Below are 10,079 nucleotides of genomic sequence, written 5' to 3'. Positions count from 1 at the left end.
ATCATAATTTCATTTAACAGGAGATGCTGGCTATTCATCAGCAGTACATACCACACTGGTAATGCAAAACAAAGCAAGAGCTGTCCATTGGAAGAGCAATTCCCCTTCTACTTATGCCAGGTCTTTAAATCCTTTCATTGCCCAAGCTCAGAGAATTCTCACTCTTTAAAAATGAACATACATAAAACAGGCTCACTTTAAAATTATAGAATTTGGAACCTGGAAGGAACCTTGCAGATCATCTGGCTCAACCAACTTGTTACACAGATGAAGAGGTTAAGGTCCCAGCTCAAGCAGCTATGACGCGGCAGAGTGGGGATAAGATTCAGGCTCCACTTCACAGGCAAAGCAATGTGGACGCTAGAAATACAGCCAAGTTCTGTTGGTTGGATGTTATTCAAGCTGATGACTTACCTTGATTACTTCAGTTTTTTCATCTGTAAAATGGGGACCACAACATCTATCTTTTAGGATTATTCTAAGAATCAAGTGAGACACACCATGGTGTCTCAAATTTGAAGGTTTAAATGAATTTCCAGAGTCTAATTCAGTAGCTCTGGAAAGGGATGAGGAGAGTGGGACACAAGATCCGGCATTTCTAAGAACTCCTACCTAGCTAATGTCAATTCTTTGCATAAACTATAAAAGCCTCACAGTGATTCAACAGTAAGCTCTATGAATTCCTGCTGGTATAACTACTGCTGCAATAGGGCCGAGGGTGGGTGGGGACAGCAGGGTTAATGGTCCTGCCCTAGAGAGGTCGCAGGGCTAGGCCACGTCCCTTTCAGCTCAGGCCCCAAGCAGGGGACTCTTCCTGCTGAAGCTGGGGTAACAGGCTCCCGACAGCACAATAACAAACGGTGCATCTGGTCCTAACAGCAAGGAAACAGGCAGACCAAAACAGAGAAAGAAACAAGAGTAGAAGACAGTGAGACAGAACAGAGTGCCGTACCCTGCCATCAGTCAGCATGACCTAATAAAGTGGGCAGACACTGCAGAGGAACAGTGCTGGAGGGAGTTAAGGACTGAATGTCTGTGTCCCTCCAGAATGCATACATTAAACACTGATCCCCAGTGTGATGTGTTGAAACCCTAAACCCCAGTGTGATGTCTTTAGACATAGGGCCTTTGAGAAATAATTAGGTTTAGATGAAGTTATGAGTGTGGAGCCCCCAAGATAGGATTAGTCGGAAGAGACACAGAGACACAGAGGGCCCCCTTGCTCTCGCCACCATGTGAGGGAGGCAAGAAGACAACCGTTCCCAAGCCATGCAGAAGTTCTTACCAGACATCAAATCTGACAGCACCTTGATCTTAGGCTTGCTGGCCTCTGGAACTGTGAGAAATGTCCGTTGTTTAAGCAACCCAAGCTTTGGCATTTTGTCACAGCATCCTGAGCTAACTAAGAGAATATTTCTCTAGTCAAGAAATGGATAAAGAGTGGTGTTTAAATGATCTCCTAAGGGCAAGTGCACGCTCTAAGCTCATCGTTATCATCATGTATGTGCCCAGGAACACATCTGAGCATTAATAGGGTGCTCTTTAATAATGGGGTGCTATTTAATACCGATTAAAGGGCAACAGGAGCAACCCAGCACTGCTCCAGGCAAACCAGGTCACATGTTCACCCTGTATGAAGAGCCCTGCTGGAAAGCAAACTCCTCCTGGAACTTTAGGAAGAAACAGAGGGATTTCCTAAGTGTTAGAAATGAAAGAGCATCTACAGCGATTGCGTATGAACCCATAGTCTGGGGTGGGTATTATACTCACTACGTGGCAGCCCAGCAGACTGATTAATACCCCCAGAGGTCAGCAAATTTGTTCTGAGAGTCAGATTGTAAATATTTTAGGCTTTGCAGGCCATACAGTATCTGTTGTGATTGTTGTAATTGTTTTTAAACCTTTAAAAATGTAAAAACCATTCTTAGCTCCAAGGCCATAGGTAGATGCAGGCTGGATTTGCCTCTGGTTAATAGCCCAGGCTCTGTAATGAAACACCTGAATTTGAATCCTGGCTGCATCCACCACTTATCAGCTGAGTCATCTGGAGCAAGTCACTTAACTCCTCTGTACCTCAGTTTCTCCATTTATAATAGGCAGATAACTATATTGCCTACTTCACTTGGTTGCGAGAGAAACGAATGTTAAGCAAAGGGTTAGAACAGAGCCTATGTAAATTACTTGTTATTGTTATTACCTTTGAGAAAATATTATCTGCTCTGTGTGTGTGTGCACACACGCATGCACACACACATTATAAAGAATATTCAGAGGAATTCAGTCAGTGGCTTCCAGTTCCTCTTCTCTGGTGCTAGTGTTTTTCTAAGGGGAAGATAGCTGTACTTTTATTTCCTCCAGACTCCTCTTCTGGGAAGTTCTGGGGATTTTTGGTGATTGTGCCCTATAGTGCTTCCATCCGCTTAATCAGTCACCATAAATTAGGTAACAGAACATCACCGCCCCGTGTATGGAATGAGATCATGTGGTAACAAGACGGGTTTCCCTGACGGCTTTCAGAAACATGCTAACTGCATCACAAATACATTATCCCTTATCTTATGTCTAATTAAATTACAAAGTTGATGATTGGAGGGATGAGTGAATAAATGAACCAGTGAATTTAATCAAATGACTGCACCATGGAGGGAGGGAAGCATTCCTCTGTGCATTGTGTTTATTTTAATTCCATGATCAGACAGTCTCAGACTGCACAGTTGACCCAATAGCCCATTTTCATTATGGCTTCCTGCCCATCATCCTGCCCATCTAGAAGACAGAAGGGACAGGATACAGAGATGTACTGGCACTTAATAAGATATGCCGGCTCAGGTGAGAGACCTTGTGTGCAGAAAAGCCCAACTGTGCCATTTTTCAAGTTGATGAGCTAATCACCAGGGAAGCTGAGATGAAGGACACCATGGTTTCTGCCACCTGCACAGCTGAGTAACACCGGTTACTTCAGGAATAGGCCGCATGGAGTGCTAGGGTGTGGTGAGACTAGACAGTCTTCACGGCAAACAACTGGATGACTGGCGAGGACCCTGAGGATGGAATGGGGTGAGGGGTCTGCTCCTAACATCTCCAAATTAATCACTCTCTGTGCTTACTAACCAATAATGTCCTCTGGCTTCATCTTATAGTGCCCAGCAACATTATACAATGTCAGCAGTCACTCCTGTGGCCTCCAGTGGCCAACTCATGACACTAGTGTATGCTATGTGGACATCATTGCCACCGATCCCTTGCAGTCTTCATCACCCCCTCCTATTCCATGGTTAATGCCAGCTAAGGGACCCTACTGGCCTAACCAGACTTCATCGTTACTTTATGGATAGCTTCCTGCCATTTTTTAATGGTCTTTTGTCATTTCTCTCCCCTATGTTGTCAGTCTTTTCATTACTTTCCTTTGACATAATTCTTTTAGTCATCTCCCAAACAAGATGGCCACAGTCTCTGTTTCCTCATGCTACCATTATTTCATTTAATGCATTGATTAGTTTTCTGAAGCCTTTTAAGCTTCCCTATTCCACGAGAATATAGAATAAGATTCTTCAATGCTAGTCATCAAAAAACATTTCACTTCTCAGTATAAAGCCCTAAATAAGTCCTTCCTTTCAACCACCAAGCAGGGTCCATGGACCATATTTTCAAAGAAAGTTCTTTGCTTGCCCAGAATATCCCCTTCTCTATTCAACTGATAATTTTTTTCCAGTAGAAATCTTTATGGAATAAATAATCCATCAATTGTGGGGTTTGCAATCTTGGCCTGGAAATTTGGGTCATTCTTTATATTTATTTTAGCTTTATGTTTTTTTCTTTCTTTTATTTTACATATTTATTTTATTATCTTCATACATTAAAAGTGGTATATACAGATAAAACTGGTGATTTATTGATCATTCCACAATTCAACAATCACCCCTCTGCCATGCCTGTGCCAAGAGTTAGGCATATACTTATGAACAAGACAGGCATAGTCCCCCATGCTCATGAAGCTTTCAAAACAATCAGAAAGACTGACTTCACACAAGCAATTATTTGTGTGATAAATGGTAAGAAAACTAAGGTTGAAATGATCATGGAAATAGCAGTCATCTTTTTGCACACAGAACCTGTTTCTGATCAGAATCTTCCAGACAAAATGTCCTATAAATGGGATGTTTACCATTAAGTCACAGACAGAAGACACACAGCCTCCTCATGTCTCCAGGATTCCACCCTCCATAATCTCTGGACATCCTGGAGACTATTGGTGTCCCTCCTAACCCACTTCTAGGTCCAGAAAAGAGAGGGAGTTACTTTCTCCACATTTCCCAAGTTCTTGACATTGTTTCCATCATCCAGCTTGTTAATTTTCTAAGGCCTCCCTGCCTGCTGAGAGGCTAAAGGCAAGTGAGTGGCAAGTCAGGAGAGAACAGGCAGGCTGCCTACAGAGACGCAGCATCATCTCCCTGCACTTGGCTCAGAGTTCCAGCCCCATGATCAGGGGGCCACTAAAGTGGCTGTTAGACAAGTATGTGATTATTTTCAGGAAGACAGGACACTGACAGGGGAGAACATAAAAAAGCAAAAGACTAGTATCCAATTCATATTCCAACATAAAAATCTTGGACTAAAAGCTAGATGATTTTCTTGCATTTGACTTTTTTCTGACTCCCTAACTTAGCTAACTAGAATTCTCTTTTGGAAATGAAGGATTTGCCACCAGTTAAGATGGAATGGAATGTCCTTGGCTTTGTCAGTTCCAGCAAGGACTATACAGGTTTATGCCACAGATCTTGCACGTAGCAAATGTGTAGATGTCGGAAGATCTATGCCGAAAGTGAATGGCTGGACTCCTGCTGAGAAACCGATTGAAGAACAAGGAAGACCAACATACATTCCCAAAGGTTCTATGTTAGACACTAAACTTGCCATTAATAAGAAGAAGATGGTGAGCAGGAATTATTAGTCCTCCAGCTTCCCCGTTTAATCACTGTACTACTATTTATCGTGTGCCTCATATTACGAAGAAAAAAACAAAAACGAGGAAATAGGCTAAAAACAGCAAGTGAGAGAAAGGGTAATGGATAAGTTGCATGCATTACTGAATTATCTGACATTTTACTTACATTATTACATTTAATGTAACAATTTACTTACATTGTTACATTTATTATTACATTTAATGTAACAATTTACTTACATTGCTACATTTACATGTTAACAAGGCTCAGAGATGTTGAGAATTTTCCCAAAGTCACCCAGTTGGTCTGTGTCAGAGGTTGGGCCCCAACCCCTGTCCTCTGATTCCTTTGCCCTCACTGGGTTCTGCCACCCTGGGCTGCCTTCCGCCATCTCAGCTATTAAAGTGTTGAATACTGTGACTCTATCAGTATTCAAGTACTAGAAAAGAGCTTATTAAACTGGGTTGGGAGATGCTGAGTTGTGTAAATTATGAAAACTAAAATTTGTGACCATTCACCCTGGGTGTGACCTCTGGTCATATAAGTCAAGGAACATTCAGGCAAGTGACAAGATACATGACAGGGTGACTGCAGAAACCAAGCCAGCATTAAATGCAAAATTGCTCACTGTCTCTGCAGTTGACCTCCCTTCCTACTGCAAAACCTCTCACCCTGGGCAGTAACTACTCATTCATTCATTCAACAGATACCCAGGGCCTGTTCCACGTCTTTGTGGAGTTTACCTGGGTTAAACCAATAATCACACAAGTAAATGCATTAAATACAAGTTGCAGTAAGTTCTATGAAAGAAAAGCAAAGAGTTTAATGAGGGCTTATGCCACTGGGACCTCATTTAGATGGCGCATCAGTTGAGGTCTCTCCAGGAAAGGGGCATTTTGGCTGACTCCTGAGGGATGAGTAGGACTTCTATGAAATGTGGGGGAAAGAGTATCCTGGGCAGAAAGAACACGGTCCCAGGTGGCCTCTTACAAGATGGTTAAATGGCTGTCGGCTGCGGTGACAGGGCTGGCAGGACCATCTTCCTCACATCATACAACAAGCAGCTAAGGCTTATCATGTAGCAGTTACATCATGTATCAGGAAGCAGGAGAGGACAATCTCCAAAGTGCAAGCCCTTTTCAAGTCTCCACTTATATGACATTTGCTGTTGTCTCATTGGCCAAAGCAAATCACATGGCCAAGAGCAGAGCCAATGTGAGAGGACACCACCCAGCAGGGCCTGGATACAGGGAGATGAGACAGACTGAGGGACTTCACTGCAGCAATGTCCCCTGTGAGACCAGAAGGAGGCAGTTGGCCCACCCGGGGAAGTACAGGTCAGGCTCCCAGAAGGAAGGACACTTAAGTAGAATCATCCAAGTGTAACACTGAAGGAGAGGAATTAGGGGAGAGGAAGGAAAAATATCCCTGGAACCAGCATCAAAGGTCTGCAAGTGAAACCAGAAACCTGTGAAAGGAAATTAAAGATGTTCAGCACCACTATTACCAGTGGAAGGCAGAAGTAGTTAGAAATAAAACCGGAAAGAGAAAAAGAGACCATGTTATAACAGGTCATGATAAGAAGCTTGAGCTTTATCCCATACGTAACATTATCAAATTTACATTCTAGAAAGTTCTCCATTGTTTCCATGTGAAGAGGTAGGGAAACCCATTAGGCAGTATCCTAATGTGTGAGAAAGATAATAATGTCCTTACCTGGAATGGGAGCAGCAAAAATGGGAAGGAGTATTCGGATTTTAGACATAATAAAAAGCAAAATTAATAGGATTTGATGAAAGAGTATGTGGAAGACAGAGTAAAGACAGAGGTGCTTGGGGGAAAATGTGAAATAGGAGTGGTATTTACTGCTAAAGATAACAGGAAAAGTAGAATAATTGGGATGGGGAAATAAGTATCATTTTGGATACTCTGACGGGATTTCCCATTAGACAACCAAGTTTTTTGGGAGAAAGTTAGACATACAAAGAGTCAACAGAGAAATATGAGTTAGGGACTATGTGATTCTGCAACACAGAGCTGGTAACTACAGCCCCCAGAGGAGATGGGTTCTACCAAGGTTGAGTGTATACAAACAGAAGAGGGCCACAGACAGAGTCTGAGAAAACACGAGTCTGTGAGGGGTAAGTTAGCAGGAGGGGCCATCCAGGGAGACTGTGCCTTTGTCACAAAGATGAGGGGAAAGCAGAGGGTCCTGACTGCAGGGATGGCAGAGGAAGAGAATGTGTCCAAAGGTGCATGTGAGCAGCAGCATGTAACAAGGCTAAGGAGTCCAATAAGTTTAGGACTCAGAGGAAAACGGTTGAGCTGATGACACTGGACAGACCCACTGAGACTGGACACTCAGGTAGCAGCAGACTGGAATAAGTGCAGAAGGAGGGAGAGTTGGAAAAATGTCAAAAGCCAGTGAGAAAACTATTTCAACAAGTGTGATGAAGAAGGGAAAGAGCTGCAGAAAATTAGAGAAGACTGGGTGCTTAAAGGGGCTTGCATTATTAAACAGGAGAGAAATCTGAGTGAGCTTAATTGCTGATGAGTAAGATCTAGTGGCAAATAAAACTATAACACACAGAAGAAATATTACCAATTTTGTTCTTTTTTAAAAGGATAATTGTCCAAGACCTACTTCTTCCTGGGCCCTTCTCTTGTGGACTCGGTTTCCACTACGCCTGATCTCACTGTGGGGTTCCCTGCGCCGAGTGACTGTGCACTAAACTATGTACTCCGTGACTTCCCCGCCTGGGCAGCCCTGCCCCAGCCTCTCACCTCTCTGAGCTCCTTGATCACGTCTTTCTCATTCTTCATGACAGGAAGGTATATCACTTTAAACCTTGCGGTGTGAATTGAAGAGAATGGCTTTCTGACAAATTGCCCCAAGAGACACATCACCCCAGGAAACAAACAACCTCTCTGTCCACCCCTATCCACCCCACTCTCCATGATACTTGCTGTTTTCAATCTCTTGCAGGCAGTTGAGCAGAAACCAGGCAGTGACATTAAAGGTCTGGGCAAGAACGTTTAGTTACAAACAGGGTACAGATGCCAAAATATGTTAACCCTACCTGCATATAGTGAATGAAGACCAGGAATGGTTGTCAAAGTAAAGCAAACAAAAAAAGAAGGAAGCAGGAAAGGGCATTTCCCAATGTGTGTGTGTGTGTGTGTGTGTGTGTGCGTGCACATGCAGGCAAGTTAATTGTAATGGTTGTTTCTCATTCTCATTGTTTATGAATAATAGTGTTCTTTCTGTTTCCTTGAAGATGAACTAAACAAAATGATGCTTTTGAAATGATCACTCATTCTGCAGGAAGGGAACCTGACAGCAACCTAAAAGCCTGTAAAGCTGCCTTTACTCCAACCTCTCTTTGTATGTAGAGTATTTGCCAAAACATATTTCATCCTGTAAAGCCCCAAGATGTACATTTTTTTTTTGGCTCATGTATAGATAGCCTTATTCTTTTGGAAAAAGACACTGTATGTCTTCCATTTCCAAAGCAAGTTTCCCAGGAAAACCTAGCTAGGCAGGTCTAGAGGAAAACCATAGAGCAGGGTCCAGGGTCTTCCCATCACACAAGCCTGGGGAGAACTGAAAGGAAGCCTGGCAAATGGCAATGGCTGTGTTAGCATGACAGCCATGCAACCTGGCAGAAGAGGGTGGGCTCCAAAAGCCACTCTATATCCTGGGGAGGACGACTCACAGGGATGGTGGCCTCTGACCTGGGAAGGCCTCTACACACCTCCCGTGGACCTGGCACCAACCCACAGGGCAAATTCCTTAGGCTGGTTAATTAGCCCTGCTCAGAGTCATCCAAACAATCAAAAGAAGTCAGGAATGGCTACAATTTCTAAATCTTGCCTGGCAAGAATCACTAAGTTCTTCCCACAAGGCTGATGGGGAGGAGGGTTCTCTTCAAGCACTGCTGAGTCTCCCCAGGGCTTCATTTTCTCTCTCTCTCTTTCTCCTTTCTGTCTGTGCTGAGGCTGCAACTGCTTGGAGACTGGAGGATCCACTTGCCTACGTGCAAGGTGGCCCGGGTATGTGACACAATGTACTCTACCCTTCCTTCCCTTACCCTCTCATGTACACATCTTTTTGCCACCACTTCCCTTCTGTATGACCTTGACCTAAGTTTCTTTGTCTCAAATTACTTATGTGTAAAATGGGAAATAAGAGACCCTGTTTTGCAGGATTATGGTCAAGTATAAATGAATTGGTGCATCTAAGGCCCTCAGCACAGAGAATGACATCACAAAGGGCTCAATAAATATCAGCAGCTATTACCTTTTTTGTTAATTTTATTAATGTCACTGATGTTGCTAGTTTGCCCTCGGGAATCTCAAATTCCTTGTGGGCTGGGATTGCATCTTGTTCTTCTCTGTCCATTCCCACATTGACAAGAACCGTGTCTTATGGACTCATGTCTAACAAATGCTGTTCAAAGGAGAAAGCGAAGGAGGAAGGAGAGCAGGAAGTAGGGAAGATGGAAAAAGGTGGACAGTGAATGCAGCTCCAACACACCTGGGACAGCTGTGGGAAGAGTAAATTCATCTGACCCACTGAAGTCAAAGCCAGACAACCAAACTAACAGACAGGACAGCATCTATGGAATGGAAGCACTATAGGGACAGAAGTGCTCAGCGGGCTCTGCTGCTAACTGTGCAAACTTGACCAAGTCCCTTATCTTCCTCAGGCCTCAGTTTTCATCTCTCTAAAAAAAGGAGGCTGAGCATGATTTCCTTCACCTGTAGAATTTCTAAGGCTTGAAGATTGGTGTAGCCTTCGTGATGGCGGCCACTAGCCTAGCAGAGCATCTGGTGGAGAGCAAGCGTTCTGTATGAAGGCTTGTGGAGGACAAGCAGTGGGGAAAATGATGACAACACAGGAGGAGGGAGGAAGGTCCACCGGGGAAACACAGGGCATCCACACAGAGTCAACCCACCTCCAGGAGAACACAAATCTGATATTCACTGAGCACTGTTTCAGGCACTGGGCAAGATGCTTCCATGTGTATTTATTGGAAAATCAGATTGAAAAAGCCTCCATCTGAGAAAGAGGAGAGGAGCAGAACACAGCCAGTGCTTCAAAGCCAGTAACTCAGATGGGAGAGGGAGAGA

This window comes from Manis pentadactyla, chromosome 3, assembly GCF_030020395.1.
Source record: "Manis pentadactyla isolate mManPen7 chromosome 3, mManPen7.hap1, whole genome shotgun sequence".
In the NCBI taxonomy this organism is placed as follows: domain Eukaryota; kingdom Metazoa; phylum Chordata; class Mammalia; order Pholidota; family Manidae; genus Manis; species Manis pentadactyla.
The sequence above is the reverse complement of the archived record's forward strand: the minus strand, read 5'-3'. Positions refer to the sequence as shown.